Source organism: Apis mellifera, linkage group LG13, assembly GCF_003254395.2.
Source record: "Apis mellifera strain DH4 linkage group LG13, Amel_HAv3.1, whole genome shotgun sequence".
In the NCBI taxonomy this organism is placed as follows: domain Eukaryota; kingdom Metazoa; phylum Arthropoda; class Insecta; order Hymenoptera; family Apidae; genus Apis; species Apis mellifera.
This window is the reverse complement of record NC_037650.1, coordinates 6550662-6570388: the sequence shown is the minus strand read 5'-3', so window position 1 is coordinate 6570388 and position 19727 is coordinate 6550662. Positions and strand designations below refer to the sequence as shown.

At 44.8% G+C, this 19727-nt stretch overlaps 1 long non-coding RNA gene across 1 annotated transcript; it reads left to right on the top strand.

Moving 5' to 3' along the window:
* Positions 1-1485: 1485 nt before the first annotated feature.
* On the top strand, positions 1486-15688 carry LOC102654690. Its single transcript, XR_001705368.2, has 3 exons — positions 1486-1887; positions 1969-2133; positions 13966-15688. It is a non-coding gene; the product is annotated as an uncharacterized LOC102654690 (long non-coding RNA).
* The last annotated feature ends 4039 nt before the right edge of the window (positions 15689-19727 follow it).

Here is a 19727-nt window from a genome sequence, read left to right as displayed (position 1 = left end):
GATGGAGCGCTCTTTGAAGTCGGTGACGTTTTCAAATCTTTCCTCTTTCTCCTGTGCGCGCGAATATAAGTGATTTATGGATTTTACTCGTTAATGCGAGGATACGGGGATTTATATTTGATTGCGTGCTTTTTTTCCCGCTTCTCTATTCTTCTTCTTCTTCTTCTTCTTTTTTTCGCCACGGAAATATTCCGCTTTCTCGTCGCGCGCGTGAAAAATTCAATTCGCGATTTCAAATTCTATTTGGAGGAGTCGGTGTTGTAAGGTAATTTGTAGGTTGGCGAGCGGCAGGCCGTTCGCGGTTTTAAAATTTTAATAAATATTTGCTAGTGTTGTTTTTAACGTTTGCCAACCGAAATGGGGGGGAGGAGGGGGGAGGAAAATGTGCATCGGTGCATTGGAATCGCGCGAAATGCAGAGGCGCCGCCGCGATGCAGTAACATAATGGCCCCAACAAGCCGTGAGGGGTTGGGTCGGTGGCTCGGTTGCCCTCAAATCATCACGGGGGTGTGAGGAAAATGACGTTCGGCCACGCGGAAGTAACGCGATAATGGCAGCCATGAAAGGCCCCACCACGATATCTGCCGCTTTGATGTCCTCTCCCAAAGCTGCCCCCCCCCCTCCCCTCGAAATCCATTCTTTTCACTAACACTTTAAATCCTTGAACCCACACATCGTTGTCGATCGTTGCTTTATCACGATTCTAAACGACATAACGATCTCGATAAAAGTAGTTCCTCTCTCCCTCCCTCCCCCTCGATATACGTAACATATATCTCAATTGCTAAACAGCTATTCCATAATAAAGTTGATCATCGTAATATTAAATGATTGAAGAATTACAAACTGGAGATTAAAAAAAAGAGAGGAGAAGGAAAAAGCAGAAAACGATCTGCGAAGAAAATTACTCGACGGTTGAAAACAAGAATGAATTTTCTTATCTTACTACTCTTTCCTTTCCTACACCGACGTGCTTCCAATATCTCCAAAATTGTAAAAAAGGAAAAAACAAACTAGCGAAAACAGCTTTTCTAACTAGCTAAAATTACCAAGATCACAAACTTTCTACAATTACCAAAAAAACGTGCTCAATAATGTAATTAATATCTACACTTAATTTTTCTATATTTTCTTACCAATTAAATTCGTGGGCCGATAATTTCCACCGTCAAACTCGATTCAACGTTCAAATAATTTAACAGCGGGACGTTTGAAAGACGGGACGGATCGATTCCAAAAAGCGGTTTTTAGCGGCGAGATGGAATGGCAGGAGGCTACGAAATTACATCTCGAAGCGGGCTGAGGTCGCAGTCTACCGGAACAGAGGAGACTCGTCCGTAGTCGCTGTTTGTCGGCCAATGGGACCAGACAGAAACGCAATCGCAATGCAGGCCAATCCCTCTGCCCCGTTCGTCCACCCGCTCGCTCGCCCTCCCGTTCCCGGTAATGACAATCATTACGGGGAATGATTGCAGCGTCGGGTCCGCCAGCGCGCCAGCCGCTATTGGGGGATGGAAACCACCTTATAGAGTCTCTCCTCGGTCCTCGATGCGAGCGGTTTGTCACATGCTCCCGCCGTGCTCCCAAAGTGTTTCCTCTACGCCGTGACGAAATCGTTAAAGAAAAATCCCATTTCACGAAACGAACGAGGCGTTGGTCGGTCGATACGCGTCGCACGCTCGATTCTTCCCAGTATTTCTCTCCCGCGAATATTTTATTTTGGATTTTTCGTGCAACGATGATCGAATCGGAACGCAATTGTTCGATCGCGGAGAGAGTGTCGAAGGAACTGAGGTAAACTTTGTGATATTGATTCGAAGCAAGTGTTTGTGTTTGGACGACGAAGCGACGGGCGACGCGTGATGGAGATATCGGTGTAAAAGAAGTGTAAATATTATCGAGTAGCTGTTATCGGATCGATGCAAAGATGATCGTAATTATCGCAAGATTTTTTCCCCTTTTTTTTAGAAAGAAGTTTGTGCACCAGAGCAGAGGAATAAATATTCGTATCTAAGATGGTAAAATATAGAAAATATATATACATTTACGGATGTGATAGGAGAAGGCGACGGTGATGTACGAGATGGCAGAGAAATATGGCGGTCACCACGTGACCCTTTTTATATCTTTAAGGTAACTGAAAAAAAAGCGGAATATCTAATACGTATAATCTACGTACGCGTTTATTAATAAGATGCCTGTCTAACGATCCACATCTTCGCTTCGATCCATCTCAATTTTCCGATTCGCTTATGCCATTACCGTGCAATTCAATCGAGACAGATAGCCAATTATATCGTATCTCCGTTTAACGCCATCAATCATTTGGAGATCCGCCAAGTTTTCTTAAACTTCTTCTTAGGGATTAGGCGCCAATTGTCGCCGATTCGGAAACGGATCGTTTTTTACCCTCCGCGAACTCTTTTCTTCGGATGGAGCGTAAAAAGTCTCTTTCTCGTAAACGATAAATCGATAACGTTTGGATGGATTCGTCGTACGAATGCTTAAAGATAATATTACAAGGGATAAGGGAATTGGACGAGGGTATCGATCTCGAAATCGATGAAATATCGATGCTTGTTAACGAGGATCCACGCTCTCTCTCTCTCTCTCTCTCTCTGCCCACCATCGTAGCGTAATAAACCGTGATAATCGTTGAGCGTAATCATCGATCGAATGAAAAGTCCTCGCGTTTCTAGGAAATTATGGAATCGATCGGTTCGCGAGTTATCCGGATCATTCTTGCGAAACCCTGATTTCTTGGGTGGCAAAAAGCGTGGTCGCGAGACCGGTTAGTGTGCTTTAACTGGTATCGAAAGAACAGATTGCAGGAAACGAAGGGATAAAAAAGGCGGGGCTGTGTGCTTCGCGAAGTGAGGGATAGATCGCGGGACAGAGAGAGAGAGAGAGAGAAACGGTTAAAATTGCCGTCCGTTTGAGAGGAGCTGCTCAATGAACGCCGGCACACATCTCTCCCGATTGTTTTCACCCTTCTTCGACGAATTCTGTATAATTGCGCTCGGACGTAAATAAAGATTATCGCGAGTGAATGGCGAGGGTTGGCGAGAACGAGGTGCAACGCGGCGTACAATGAACTTTTTAATCGTAAGAACGATCGTCGCCGAGACAACAATTTCGCTAGTGTTTTCGCATAAAGAATTCGAATTTTTTTCGCCAACTACGTATTCTATCCTATCTCGATACTAATCATCCCTCTGCGCGCAAAAAAAAAAGAAAATAAAAAAAGGAGCGATCGATTTTTCTGAACCCGTACGTCGTACCCTCGTTCCTCCGCCCCAGTCCAATCCAGTTTTCCAGCCTATTTAATCCGGTTCCAGGACTCCGACTTCTCGTCAAAGTATCGGTTACAAAGTATTCGGATCGATCGCCGGGAGGGTATATTTAATACACGCGGGGAAAAGAAATTCGACCGGGACTGTGACCACCGGATTCACCCATACTACATTGCCGCGTTCTGGAAATGGAATACGCCGCGTGTATTATCAGCCGTGTTTTGCTCGCGTGTGTACGCGTATTTCTGGGCGCGTTCGCTTCTCGTGCGCGCGTCCTTTCTCGCCGCGGAAAATATAATGATGGCGAGCGAGCGGAGCTGCGAGCGTACGTACGTACGAGTCGAGAACTCGCGTTGGAAACCGGCGATAAGGAGGGAGTGTCTACTGCCGCCATAATGATAGCCCTGAGCGGCTCTCTGACTCCGGTACACCGGTGCACCGAGCCGCACGTTGCATCGGCTGTGCATCGTTGTAGCGGTTGTACATCGCGCCGTGTGCACATGCATCGAACCGCTCTCTGCACGGCATCCAGGCACGCATGCACGCGTGCACGCACTTTACGTGTCGCCGGCCATCCACCACGAGAGAGCAGAGCTCGAGAAGGAGGGAAACAATGAGCGTGTTCCTTGCACTCGTCGTTCCTCCAGGAACCTCGCCCTTCTTCTTTTTTTCTTTTCCTCTCTCTCTCTCTCTTTTCCTCTTTATCTTTATACGAACACCTTTTACGTCTGACTACCCACGCGGTTCGTTCCCAGTTTCTCGGGGAGGATATCTGTTTATTTATGAACGAATTCGTCCGACGAACGAGTTAGGAATATTGGACGACGAGGGGATCGCGATTTCTCGTTAACACTGTCAAACAATATTATCTTGCGATTATGCAAAAGGAATACAGGTTATATTTTATACCCGTTTTTATATATAAATTACAATAACCGGTATCGCGATAGTTAAAACACGGGCAAACGATCACCCAGCTCGCCAGGGGTTAATCTCTACCGTGGTATCTCGTTCGGAGATTTGTTCGAGTCGATAAATTAACCTAAAGGGGAGGTAAAGAGATATATATATAGAGAGAGAGAGAGAGAGAAGAAAGGGAGGGGGGTTAGGGCGTTGCGTAATAACCATTGGAAATTTCGAAAAATCGTGGCCGCCGCGTGGCCGGTCGTTCCGCAATTGCCCGATCGCAGAAAAAGAGGAGGATTCCTGATCGAAAAACGGCCGCGTGTACACCACACCCCGAGTTTCTGGTACCGCGGCATCGCCACGAGGGTTACACCGGGTTCACGAGCGGCGTGGCGGGGTCCCGCCATTGGTCGGGTCGGTTCAGATTCATTAGCACGCGAACGGCGATTGGCCGGCCGCGAGGCTATCGTCTTTTTGCTTTCTGCCCGCGTAATGACGTGCTGCGCGTCTCGGCTTATATGCAACCGAGCGATCGTGCATGGCAGATAGGTTTTGCCGGTGTCTGCATGTGCATCGTCCACCACAGCCGCACCGATCGCGCGGCGTGCACACACCGACGCGCTCCGCGTTTCTCGGTGTGCGTCCACACGTACAGGAAGCCCAAGCTGGAAGATACCTCGAGGGGGGGTGTGGAGTTACCTGCATCGCAAATGGGTCTCCGCCACGCAGCTCAGCCCCGAGTCTCGAAAGGAATATATATATATATTTCTTTCTCATCGCACCCTCGACGAATCGTCGATCGTTCGAAGGGGGAAAGTCGAGAATCGCCTGATCGAGATCCCCGGATTTCGCGAAAAAATAATTATTTCGATGAGCCGAATTCCGTATATAGCGAGAGGACGGCGTTGAAATTCGATTGCAGGGGATGTGCACGCGCGGCTCACCTCCATTTTGAATTCTTGTTAACAGGGGTGGCGATGGTCGCCGCGCCGGCAAACCATGCCTCTTACTCGATTGCCGACCGACGACTACAATAATGTCGAGATTGGAATACAAAATATGCCGTTCGACTTTGATACGTATCGAAAATCGAACACTTTTGTTTTCCTTTTTTCCTTTACTCGATTAACCTTTAACCGTTGATCGAGTTGCGATTCGTTTATATCGAGGGGAAAATAATATTCGTGATAAAATGATACGTGCGTATCGACGATATTTTTACGCCGATATTTTTCACACGTTCCTGAATCGCGATCGAAACGTTTTCTTACCCTTACGTCTCGCGGCGTAACCTCGATCGTTCCCTCCCGTTATTTAATTACCGATCCAAACCATTGTTTCCTCTTAACGTTATAATCGAGTGGAGAGGCATGACTCTTAAATCGGTCCTCGAGGATCGCAACGCGCGAGTGACGCGACAGTACACCCCTATGCATCGTCGAGAGGGCGCCGGGGTTACGCGGCGGGTAGGGTGAGTTTGAGTGGTGCAGGAATGTGTCGAAAGCACTTCGCGTAACTTCGTCGAGGCCTTGCGACTAATGCTTTGGAAAAAAACGTGCCGTTCGTTATCGTCGTCCTCGCTTTGCTTATCGATTTAAAAATTATTCAGGATCGGTATTCATTGGAATCTTATCTTATCGAATTTTCGATGTATTCCTTTTTCTTTTCTTTCTCTCTTTTCTTTTCTCCTCGTCGAGTTTTTATTCGTAGCTTCAGATAAACGCTCGAGCGACGCCTGGGTCAGTGAAGATTACGTAAAAAGCGACTAATTACACGTATTTCGCGTACGATATTGCTTCTAATCATCAGTTCGAAATATTCTTCGTTTCGAAAAATTCGTTTCCCGTTCATTCTTCATTATCGTCCGTTCTTCGACACGTCCATTACACAATGCTGTATTTTCCGTGCAACGTGGCTTCCTTATTTACATCTCCAACGATGTAATTCTCTCCCATGAATTCACATCGTAATTAACTCTACGACAACAAACTGATGCGCGTCATCACCACTCAACTTTTCGCCTTGTTTAATAAATGCTTAAAGCGTATCGATAGCATAGATAGGAATCTTTATTCCTCGAAATGCTGTTTCGGATCCGATTTTTCCATTCGAGGCGAAGATTGGGCAGATTTTTTCCCAGGAAGAAGAAAGAAGAATTTGAAAACCGTGCGGAGGAAAAAGGGCAAGGATCCTTTCTTGTCCCGATACAAAATGGCCATTGAAACGTGACTTCGCGTTATAGCAGATATGGATCGCGCCTTGCCCGGAGGTCGGAGGGATCGGTGTAGCGCACGGGTAGAAATGGTGAACTGCCGGAGGACGGGGTTGGTGTCGCCATGGCAACAACGATCCCTCAGTAGCCGAGCCCTCCTACACCCTTCATTCAACTCTGCCACCCCTGTAATCCGCTCCAACTCGAAGACAGCCACTACGCAATTTTCGTGAGAGGATACGCGTCCTCGACGAAGATGTCTTTTGCCTCGGTGAGGATCGGCAGGAAAATAAAGAATTTGCTAAGAAATCCATCTCTTCTTTTTTTTCCCTTTTTCTTTTTTCTTCACTTCACGAACGTTTCCACGCGAGAATTGAAAGCTTAGAAAATTGGATCCTTTAATCGAGTAAAACAGGAGGAATCGTCCGGACCGATCGATCGAGGCGTTTGTTTCGATTCGGTTGGAAGAAAGTCGCGAAAAGGCAAGTAGTTCGGCTCGCCCTTTAACGACGTCTAATTAGCGGAGATGGTTAAAAAGGATGCGGTTTAAGGCGGTAGTTATTCAAATCCTTTGTCAAGGATCTAACGAAGCGACGAAAACGTCGCTTTAATCGGCAACTTGGTCAAGTCTGACCCAGATAAATATTCATGAGCGGCTCCCTTGGGTGCTCTATCCAAGATTTCTTCTTCTTCCCGCTACCGTCCATTCCTCTCGTCCCCTCCTCGCGTTTCTTAATTATTTTTCCACTTTATCGTCGAGCACATGGCATACATACATACATACATATATATATATATATATATATATATATATGTGTGTGTATACCGCGGATACGTAGGCGAAAACGGAGTGGACGGAGTAGGGAACGGCCCCCGGGAACATCGTGGCGACTCTTATACTATGTATATCGTAATATCGTCGGCACGATTAACATAATATCTTTGCTTCTTTCGTATTCAAAATGGGCCACCACCACCAGGGCCGTATAATGGTACTCTCGATCCGTGTTTATACTAATGCTAGGTTCCCTGGGACGAGCTCTAAGATCATAATGAGGCTTCGATCGAATTAGGAAGGCGGCGGGGTGACTCCTCTCCCGCGGTCTCCCGTTTCTTCTCCCTTCACGTTTTCTTCTTCTTCTTCTTCTTCTTTCTTTCTCCGTTCCCTCTCTCTTTCTCTCTCTTTTTCTTCGAGAATCCCTTAGATATATTTTTCACGGGCGGAGGATCGATCTACGGCGACGCAAGGGATGGTGGACAAGTTCTTCTTTTTAATATCCTCTCGCTTCTCCCCTCGCTACGTGGATATTAAACGGCGTTTCACGGAACCCTTCGATATTAGAGGAGACGAGTCGTTATGTACGTTTTCGACCGATTTTCTAATTGGTGAAAAAAAAGAAAGAGAAGAAAAAAGAAGGGAGGGATAGAGAGCGGATCGCTCGATCCAAATACTACTTTTTCGAGGTATCGATAGGCGTGGAGGAAGAAGGAGAAAGAAAGAAATATTGCTTCGTTGAACGCCATGTTTTATCGTGTATTATATAAATTTCGAGCGAATAGGGGGAGGAGAGAAGGATACATCTGCCTTCTTCCGTATCTCGAGTATTAAAATTTAAATATCGATTCTTTAGAGGATGTGGAACCGGGGGTGGGTAGCGAACGCGAGAAAGTAATTTCTCGTTGGTGGAAAATCAACAGTTTTTCCGCGAAACGAGCTTAAAATCTCCCCCTCGTCGGCCGGAGAAGTGCCATTAGCGGCGGCGGCGAGTACTTTAGAAGCTTCCAGCTTCCCCGCTCCGTTGCATCTCCGAGCTTTCGAGTATAGCAACATGGATGGTTCGTCGTTGGCCGTTGTTCCCTTAACGTCAACGGGCGCTCGTAATATTGCACCCATTTCGACGAGTTTCTCGGAAGGGAGCATCGATTCCTCGTTTTCCCCTATTTCCAAATCAAAATCACCACCTACCACTAATATATATATAACAATTTCCAAAAATATTCGTTCATCTTTATTTCGTTTTATATCGAGTTTGAAATCACTGGCTCCAATATTTCGTTAATTTAAAAGATCAAATCAGATATTTCTAGCCGAGAAAATCGTCGTCAAGGATCCAAATGATAAAATTAACGAGATATAACGTAAATCCAATCTTTTCACGACCGACAGCGTGGGAAGACATTTAAAATGTTGTTTAAAAAAGAAAAAAAAGAAATAAATAAAAGGGAAAAAGGTTTTCAAAAATTCGTCGAATTCACGTCGACGTTTTCACGGGAGGATAATCCATCGGCGGGAATGGGAGGGGGTGGTAAAAACCGGGAGAGGAGCAATAATGCGCGTGCAACGTGTGAAATCGCGCGCCGGGAAACCGAGCGTTTAAATCGCAACGGTCGTCCGCGAAGCGAAGCGACCGGCCCGATCCAAGGCGAATTCAGGATTAATGCGTTTTTAATAGTGACATAACTGCGCCGCTCGTTCGCGCTTTTTCCACCCTTCCATCCCTCCCTCTCTCCCTCCCTCCCTTCCTCGATTCATCGCGGTTTTTACATCGACGACGAGTCGTGCGCGCCGTTTTCACCATCCTGGCGTGGAACAACACTTGGCCGAAACGCGCATTTTTAACGATCCGCCGCGGTTACGGAAGGGTGAAAGAAACAGGGACAACGGAAAATCGAGCGCGTGAATACATTATATGAATACAACGAGAGCGCTCCACTTTCTTGCCTGTGGGATCGCAAGAAAGTCGGCAACGCCCTCCTGTCTGCGTTTTACACGGAAACGATTCCGGCCGGAATCGACGGATCGACGCGGCCAATTTTCGAGCCGAGAGAAAGCTCGATCCACCGCGACATTTCGCCGATGCGAAGGCGTATATATATTTATATTTTATATATATATATTATAATTTTGCTTTCGGGAGGATGGAAAGTAGAAACGTAGTCGCTTGGATAGATCGTCTCGAGGTGAAATTTTCGCTCCGAGAAATTATTTTCGAATATTCGTTTTTGCAAAAGTTATAAGAAAGTTTGGAAAAACATTTGAAATTTCAAATCGAAGTTTGCATTTTAATTTAGAGAATCATCTGTATTTTATTTCGCGTAACAATTTCTGCCCAATTTCATCCCATTCGTAATCTCTGAACACCTTTCATACCTTAAATTTACGATTATTAGAATCAAGAGAGGATTCGTTTCGTAAGATTCGAACGCTTAGCTTGGTAGCAACCACGGCTTTCTTCATTCTCGCTCACCGGTTCATCGAAATAATTTTAAACCTTCCCAACGATCGTTACACTTTCGCCTCGCTCCTTTCCACGAGATTAGATTCGCCGTATTCCCCTTATAAGCATAAATTGCTTTCGATAACGTGGGGTTGAATCGAGAAGAATGCGTCGAGGAGAGAAAAAGAGAGAGAGAGATTAAAAGTTTCTACGCACAGGCCCGGGTCAGAAGATAATGAAGCCTGCCCGCGTATGATTATTAGAATCAACCGTGTCTGTCGCGCCTACGACTTGTCCATTTCCTTTTTTTTCTTTTTCCTTCGAAGAAGAGGAGAAAGAGAGAGAGAGAGGAGGGCTCTTTTGAGGTTACGCCGATGCGAGGCAGGTGGGGAACGGGCGCGATACCGATATCATAGTTTTATTCCTTCCACGAGCGGGGAAAAAATGTAATTGGCCCGGCCGAATTCTATCGCTAGAGAGGATGGAGGGTACGTAGAGGGAAGAGGAGGCATCGGGAGGGATGCACGAAGGGGGATGAACGAAGGAGAAAAAAGCGCGTGTGCGAACGGGCGACCGATCGTAATAACAATGATTAGGAACGGACCATGGAGGGGGAAAAAAAAAAGGAAAAAAAAGAAAAAGAGGTAGAAGAGGATCGAGTCTTGTCTCGGCTCCATCTCAAAATGGCGGCTGATGGATCGAGCCACGATGCAACCACCGTCCATCCTCCTATAACATATTCGAATTTCATCGAGGAAAGTCACGAGAAAAGAGGAGAGATTCTATCTCGTCCTGTATCTTACCTCTACGATTCATGGAAATGTGTCCAAAAATGGGATCGAACGATCGATTTTCGTATCGGAAAAACAGGATCCACAGTGATTCGTCGGCAACTCGAACGTCCTCTTATCTTCGTATCCCGGCGTAAGGTTAAATCGAGGGGTTAACTCGTCGTCGTCGTCGTCGTCGTCATCGTCGACGTTCTCTACGTTTTTGCGATGCGCATACGGCCCGAGGAAGGAGTCGGTGGTAAGAGGAGAAAGAAGAGGAGGTGAAGGAGGAAGAGGGTCCAGCATTGTTCGCGGACATTGTAAGCATGTCCGGAACAAAGAGCGGTAATCGACCCGTGTAACATTTATAACGTAATGGGAGGGCCTCACCGGCCCATAATAATATCAATTACGGGGCAACGGGAGAAAGTAACGGAGAGAGAGGAGGGAGGAGAAAGAGAGAGAGAGAGAGAGCGTATGCTGAAAGAGAGACGAGAGGAGGGAGGGAGGAAGGGCGAGGCAGAGGGTTTTTAGATCGGGAAGAGCACATTGGCGACGCGGATTCGCGAATCTGTCGGCCAGAAAATTGACCAACCAACCCTCTTCAGCCAGCCAGCCAGCTGTCTTGGGATGGAAAGAAGGCGTCGTGACGCTCTCGTTAAGTCGAGTTGAAGGGATAGACGAAAATCGTGTCTACATTCGAAGGGATGATTAGATTTAGAAATCTCATAATTGTCTGACAATTATTTCTTCTCTGTCTATTAACTTGTTTCAAGTTCACTGAATTTCAAACAATAGTATATGCTGCAATTTTTTAGAATTAGACTCTATTCAATTCTCCATTCTTCGAAATCCTCCATTTATTTTTTTCTTCTTTTTTTTTCCTTCCAAATTTATCTAAAATTTCCATAGAAATTTCGTTTTCGAGGCGTGGAAGGAAAACGAAGACGGGATGCTCCGGATCGATACTGTGCGTAAGTGAATCGCAATTGTCGTTGGAGGTACCGAAACGGTGCCGGGGCAAGGTCAAGAAGGTATCGAGGAGGGCCTGAGACCCTTCGTTTTTTTAATTTCGCTCTCTTCTCGCAAGGTTTTGTTTAATGGCGAAGGCGGTAACCGCGCACAGGCCAGCCGACCAATGAGAGGCCGACTGGAAATCATACGCGGGATCGCCGGCCGCACGGCGGCCTCCGAGAGTGGAGGTGAAGTTAGGTTAGGTGAGGTTATGTTCGCTCCCCGCGTCTCCTTAACATTCGACGGGCCTGTCCCGGCACGGCATCGCTCTCGCAAGAGGTGGGGCTCCGTCTCTTCGATCGGCGTTAGGCATTTCTTCTTCTTCTTCTTCTTCTTCTTCTCCCTCTATTTTTTTCCCTACCTACACTTTTTCTCCTCCTTCTATTTCTTCTTCTTCTTCTTCTACTTTCGTCGCTCCGTCATCGCCTCCTTTGCCCTTCCAATCCTCCTTGACGAAGGCTCCGTTCACTATACTTAGCATTGCCTTCGTTTTAGGACCACGCCGAGATAAAACCGCTATCGTGAATGCAAGTGGGGGCGGCGTGGCTGGTTATCGAGCCTATATATCTTCAACACCATTTCGTAATACTATGTTCATTCGAATATTTCGAAACAGTCATTCCACTCTGTTATTTCACTTTTGTCCCAACCCTTACGATTTGAACGTATGATGTCGATTATTCTTCGATCCGATTTACCCGATTCGAATCTTTGCGAATGGAAGAAAAACGATCCAATTCGTTTTTAAATTGGAACATTTTCTCGGATAAACTCGGCTTAAGGTAGCCACGACGATTTCGACGAGGCTTCTTCGATTAGGATTGGAAATCGGTTCAGACGTTAAAGGGGGGAGAGGGAATATTCATTTCGGATAGAAAATGTTTCCATCGATGCAAATACGAGGATGCATTATCGTTGGATTGGGTTTTCACTTCGCAGCCTCTCCGCTGCTCCTGTCCTAATAATCGGGTTATCGGCCATCGATATGTCGAGAACTCTAATTACATTCTTCTGTGTTACTGCTTAAACCGTGGTGCGCGGCCAATCCCTCCCTTCTCCTCTGTCAATACCGAACAAAGCGTTTCGCAATTCCTTTCGAGTACGAGAAATTACGGGTTACGTTCGAACACGTGGGAAGTGGAGGAGCTCCTCCAAGACGAAGAAACTCTATGGTTCGTCGATACCAACAGATCTGACGATTGCACGTATTTATCGATGTTGAATTAATGGATCACTGTTTCGAACTTTCGGTGTAAATATTTCCTTTTATCCGAAATGAAAAAGAAATTGATATTAATACTATGATCTATCTTCGATCTTTGATTTTTTAATTATATTACATTCTTTTCATTTCGTCAAAAGACACGTATCACATGAAATTTTCAACGAAGCTGATCCCAAATCTCGAATGTTAGATTCACGATCCCAGAATGAGTTTGTGATAAAAAATGAGGAATAGTGTAGAGTGTCACTTACGCAATTTCATTTGTAATTCAATGTCCAATTATCAACATTCGTGAATCTCTGTTCGACTATAAATATATACATAAAAAAAAAAAAAAAAAAAAGAGGAAACAAAACGGAGGCCCGATAAACCCGAAAGGGGCAGATTCCTCCCCCGCTTCTGATCGCGTGATTCTCTCGTTTACTCTCGGAACAACAATCACGTGACAATGCGTTTCTCGCGTGCCCCATCCCAAGTCCGATTAATCCGTGATCTTTACATGGACGGGTGCATCGATACGATTAATTATTAATCAGATACAACATTATTAACTTCGTTAATCAACGTTTTCCTTTCCTTTTTCCTTTTTCCTTTTCCTTTTCTCGAAACGAAAACTAGTCGAGATTCCATTAAAAGGATCGATTCGAGCGATACTTCTTCTCTCCTCCGTACGAGATTCTCGTTCACGAACGTTTCCACGAACTAATAACGCAATATTGCTTATTATTGGACAGTGGGAGAGGCGTTCGCCGAGACGATCGACAACCGAGATAGAAAAAAAAGGGATCCATTGATGGAGCCCGCATACGAACTTGGTCGATTCCTTTTTGTGGCTATTGATCGATGGTGACCGTAATTTTCAGATCGCGTGCCGCATCTGAGTCGCCGCCGCCGCCGCCGCCGCCACCTTCCTCTTCAATGCGAACCAATGTTATCGGAACGCGGCTCTTTCTCCTCAAACTCGTGCCTTTTTATCATATTTTTCACGCGGCCCGTTCTACCATTCCCCTTAAACTACGATACGCGAAGAGGGCGATTACAGCCGTGTTTGTAAGTTCACGACCGATTAATATAATTTCTCGGTTCGGCGACAACAACGTGACGTCACGAGAAAGACTCGTTGGGAAAATTCAGATACCTCGGTCCTTCCTCGGTCTCGTTAAAACGTCGAGAATATTTCCCCTTCTTCCCCTCACTTTATATATTCCTCGTTAAAAGGAGAAAAAGAAACGAGACGAGCGAGAGAGAGAGGGAGAGGGAGAGAGAGGTATTGCATGTGCAGGGCGCCGACACAGCAATCACGTTTCCGTGTTCTTTTCTGTTGCAGGTGCAGCGCACAGGGACAGGGGAAAAAAGAGAACGAGAACCTTGAACCAATCGTAAATGGCGTGGAGTGAAAGCGGTCGGTCTCCGCGGTTTTCCCAGAAGAGCGCGAGCCACGAAATTATCGACCTGTAAATCGGAACGTAGGATCTCTCGTTTCTTACTCTCTCAGGGTATATATATATATATATATATATATATATATATATATATATATAAGCTCGCCTCTGTGTATTACGGAAGAAAAAAAAAAGGAGAAAAAGGATAAAAAAGCCGATGGACCGAAATGTAAAAAAATGGAGAACGGTACCAAGTTCGAATTCACGCGTTACGAATGTTATCCTCGCATCAATCCTCGATGCTTCGCGCGATTGATTCTCATCATCCATTTGACGGATTGCGCACATCGTCTAACGATGTTTAGATATTTCAGAAAATGATTGGTTGGAGGCCTGCCCTTTCGAAGATCCGTATCGTTGTTGCACAATACGAATGATTGATGAGAGAGTGCACTACTTTCTGATCTGCGGTTTCAATAAAAACGAAAAAGAGAGAAAAAAAAAAAAGAAGAAAGAAGAAACTGTCTCATTTATTTTCGACCAACGATAAACTCCTCCTGCTTCCATTCCGGATTAATGGGTTACCGTTATCCATCGTATCTCTCTTTCTTTCTAACGCTCTTCGATTCGGTATTATTATTACGGTAATGGGGAAATGAAACGGTAGTGGTGCTCGCCCACTCTCGAGAGAAATTGCGTTACGTTGCGGAGGAGGACTAGAGAGAGAGGGAGAGGATCGACGAGAAAGCGGTCGTGGGGAGGGGTGACGCCTCGATCGAGATGAGATCGAGAATGGTGACACTGCAACGTACATACCCCCGTGACTCGATTACACACTCGGGGTTACACCGTTAATCATCCTTAATACTTCACGCGCGCATAATGGCGACTGGATACGATCGGTCACGGATTGGATTCCACGCTCCTCCAACGATCCACGTCCTCCCACGTGTGCCGTGTCGCGCACAGGATGGTGAAATGAAACGAATTCTCCGCGGTTCGGAAGCGGCGCCGGCGGCGGCGGCCAGTTTCACTTCAGAGTTCACAGTGAATGGGCGTACATGGAGACAATCCAATCCCGCTCGATTCCCGATTGGACGTCGCCTTCCTTCTAATTGAGTCATCGTGTCATTAGTGATAATCGCGCGTGTAACGGAACGAACCATCTCCTCTCGTTGAAAGAATGGAGAGAGAGAGAGAGAGAGAGAGAGAGAGAGATAAGAGGCGGCGTGAAAAATATGGACGATACACCCTGAGAGGATGGTGCGTACATCGATGCCCAATTAAGCTCAATTACAGCCGCGGATAATGGGCGAGCATCGGTGAAAGAATGATTATTCCGCGAACGATCGGTTAGGATGATCGACCTTGGCTGATTTTGCGCAACATCCATTCGCGAAGGATAGAAGGAATTATCGAATGGAATGGAAAAATGAGATGGGAGGGGAAAAAAAAAAAAAAGAATGGTAAGGTGCAGGAAGAAAATTGAAAGGAAGGAAGGACGTAGGAGATTGGAATGGCGATGATTAACCGAGTTGGCTCGATAGATCCAATCAGTCCCTGTTCTAATTAAGAAAATTTTATCGAAAATTATTCGGTGGGTGTACACATCAGGGGTGTGTGTACACTTGCGGCCGACAAATGTCCTGTTACTTACGAACAATGGAGCGTACATTCGTCCGCTCCACTCGGAATTCGAACAAAGAGGACCTCGCATTTTCGCAACGAGTTACCGGAAGATCGCGTGCCGTCGAAATATTCTGGAAATATGCTAATTACCAGTTGGCCAGTTTCTTGCGGCATTGCGCCGGTTTCTACGATCGCTACCATCGCCTCCCTTCCCTCGCGGTTCACCTTGTCTCGAGCTTTTGTCCCGTTCTTCTTCTTTCGTGCCTCTTTCTGTCCCGGTTTTCAGGCTTGTCCCCCCTCGTGTTTCTGCACGAAACGCGATGCGACGCCGTTTACATTCTTTTCCTTTCTTTTTTTTTTCCAATCCTCTTACGTTTCAATCGAAGAAACCGCGTATCCAGTGTTAGATAAGGGAAACAATTAATTCTTCTCTCTTAATATCGATGTACAATCAGCATCAAGAATCGCATCTCACAATGCCTCTTACAATTAACAATAACTCGATTATAATTTGAAAAGAAGAAGGAAAGAAAGAGAGAGAGAAGAAAAAAAGAAGAAGAGTCCTACCTAGGCCACCTTGGTAGTCGTTTCTCTTTGTTGCGCCCATACTTTTCCGTCTTCACTCCCATTAATTAACCAACCACGCCGTGCACGTTGCTCTCCTGTTTCGAGAATGAGGAGCGACCCTTGCGCGCTGTATCGCCGGCCTACAACATCCGCCCTGAATTAATTGAATACACGGCTCGCGTTTACACGCGATACGGAGCCAGCCTTTTGCGAGTTGACTAATACCGGGCCTCGGCTGCTATACCGGGGAAAATTAAAAATTCATCGGAAATCGCGCGTAGGACGGCCCACCTCGTTCCCGCGAAACCTTGTGGTTTCGTGCGATTCGTGGCACCCACAATCCTCCCGCGAATTCGTACGAACGAGGGGGGAGGAACGAAAAGGAAGAAAAAAGATTTCTTGGAAGCCTTGTGCTATCTGAATACGTTATCTTAATAAACGTGAACGAGAACTCGTTTCCTTTCCTTCGGAGACTCCTCCTTCTCCGATTCTCTGAATAGAAATTAGTCAAAGTTTTGTCCATTCTGATATTCTGGATAGATCTCTCTTTCGTTTCGACGCGTCTTCCGAAACATTTTTCGTTCGTTTCTTCGAGCACACGAGTGAAATCGTGACGTTTGCACCTTCGTGCGCACCTACTACGAGGCGTTGTATGGAACAACCGGAAACGAGGGCAGGTCTATTATCGCCCCGGAGGTTATACGAGCTAGCCCAAGTTTCATCGCCACGGAGTTCCAGGTACAGCAATATGTTGTTTTATGGTGCAATCATCGGCACGGTAATAATCATTAAATCCGAAGCTGTGTGCTCCAGGGTCTCCTCTCTCTCTCTCTCTCCGTCCAACGAGCTCGTCGTTAGCCTCAGATTGATTCGTACATCTCGATCTCGCGTGTTGCTCGATCATGTTTAACGCAATCGAGTATTCTCAAACCAATTACCAGTGTATGTATATATTTTTTTCCCCTGGAAAAAAAGAATCCTCCTTTGGGAAAAGAAAAAAAGAATTATCGTTTGAAAAATTACGGATAACGTCGTTCATCGAATTTGAGAAAAGGAGCGCTTGTCGAAAAAAAAGAAAAATTACGATAATTTTTAATTCTTCTCGAGAGAAAAAAAAGAAGAAAGAAAGAAAATCGGAAGATCGTTCGAAGGAAGGAAGTTTCCTCTGTCCAACGAATCATTTTTTCCTTCGTCTCTGCGACAAAGGGAAGAGAGAAAAAGAGACTAAAAGGGGAGCGGTTAGTTAACGATGGCCATAATTGCGGTTTATTGTCCCAATAAATATATAAGACACAAGGTGTACAAGGAAGAAGCTCGATCGAGTTGCTTCCTGGGATTTGAAATCAGGCGTCCGCGTTGTATCAAGGCACAAGTTTATGGGCCTGGTTAATATGGTTTATGGCGTTTTGTTCTGCTCCCCGCGGAACCGGAAGCCGCCTAATGATCTGCCTCGAAAGATGAAAAATGACCGAGGATCGAATAACGATCGAGGAGAGAGACGAAAACGCGTCCTTCCTCTTCGAAAAATTATTAAGTATTTGTAAAGAAAGAAAATACGTGTATTCGCAATTATATTTACACAAAGAGGAATGATTTATTCCTCGTCAGAAGAAGACGTTGCCACGCGAACGATACACCTCAATTATTTCTTCTCGTGAATTTCGGATCATATCTTTCTTTTTTTTTTTTGGCTAAAATTGTATCATCGCACCGATAATCGGTCAATTTGCTCGAAGAAGAAGCGCGAAGGAACAATTTATCGTCGTTATGGTCATCGGTCAGTTGTATGCGCGATATATCGTTCCATAATAAACGATCAAGGAGACAGGAAGCGTCTCAACAATTTGCCATACATATATGCTCCAGCTTCCGCTCTGAATTCATCGATCTCTCGGTGATTGATATATATATATTTGACGACGTTGTTTCACGCTGTTGATATAACAACGTGTTTCCATTCAGCCAAGAAACGCGTTGCGCAACGCGAAATAATTAATACCGAATAAACGACGTAAATGTTCCAGTTTTCTAATCTTCTAACTACACACACACACACACACAGACGGTTTACGCATATGAGTTTGGCCGATGAGTGGCCATTAGAAGTTCGTTATCCTTATCATAATTACGCCAACGTGGTTCAACTTACCGTGCGCACACGAATTACCGCGAATCGTTGGGTATCGTGTCACTCCATTCGTATAATCTAATAATAATTCATATAACGTCTCGCGGACGTGATGATCGGCAGATAACTGAAAATGACGAACTACGCCCGTGTAATACCGGAGCGATGCAACATTGAAACGAAAACTACTGTGATCGTACAGCTAACAATAGATTCATTTCTCAATCTGTACTGTTGGCGATATTTCTCAAGTCTAACCGGTGTAAAGGAAAATGAAAATTTCGAATCTGGTGATTCTGGTATTCTGGAGAATGAAAATAAAATTTTAGAAGAAATTTTAGATCTTGAAAAAAATTGCCTGCGTAATTATTTTTCACTTTTGCGTGAATATATTCCATTATTATTCCGTTCGTCAGCTTTAAAAAAATAATATTCATTGTGTTCTGGAGAGTGAAAAGAAATTTCCATTTTAGAAGAAATTTTAGATCTTGAAAAAAATTGCCTGTGTAATTATTTTTCACTTTTGCGTGAATATATTATTCCGTTCAGCTTTAAAAAAATAATATTCGATTCGTTGTGTTATAAAAAAAAAAATATAATTCTATTTAAAATATATTTTTGTAACCATCTCTAAGTGCATTAAACTTTTACTTTAATCAATTGTATAAATTATCGATTGTATAAATATATGAATTGTATTAAATACTACTAAAATTGTACTCGAATTAAGACGGTTCAAGGAAATCGAAACAATTTGTTCATTATAGTAAATGCATTCTTCCAGATAGCGTAAAGTATTAGTCTTAGTCCCCGGTTAATTCTGTTTGAACTTAATGGCAAGGACAGCCTAATTGATCTATGCAATTACGTCCCGATGGTGTAAGTGGCGCTAAGTGAATACCGTGGTAGGCCTTGGTTTCTCGTAAATTATCGGACAGTAATTTGAAGCGGTGAAAAAAATAAAATAAAAAAAAAAAAGAAAAAAAACAAAAAAAAAAAAACTTCGACGAATCTTTTCGATCGAGCATACGGTATGCGCGATAAACTTTTTTGCGCAACTTTTTCGTTCGCGTTGATAATCTTTTTCCCCCTTAATTTACGTTGTCATTTCGTTATTTCAATTTACCAATACTCCAGAAATTTTTCCTCGAAATTTTCGTCCGATTTTATCGCGTCGATTCACGTCTCGATCTCGCAACACCTCTTTCTCCCATTTGCGCAGAGAAGAGAATTTTGGAATCGAACCAGTTTCGGAGCAACCCTAACATTAAAGCCTTATTTTCAACCCGTAATGACAGCTCGCCAAGCCATCTTCAATCTCCAGGATTTCGAGATCAGAAACGCACTTCGAACCGTTCGACGTTTCCCCAACATTCTCGCAAA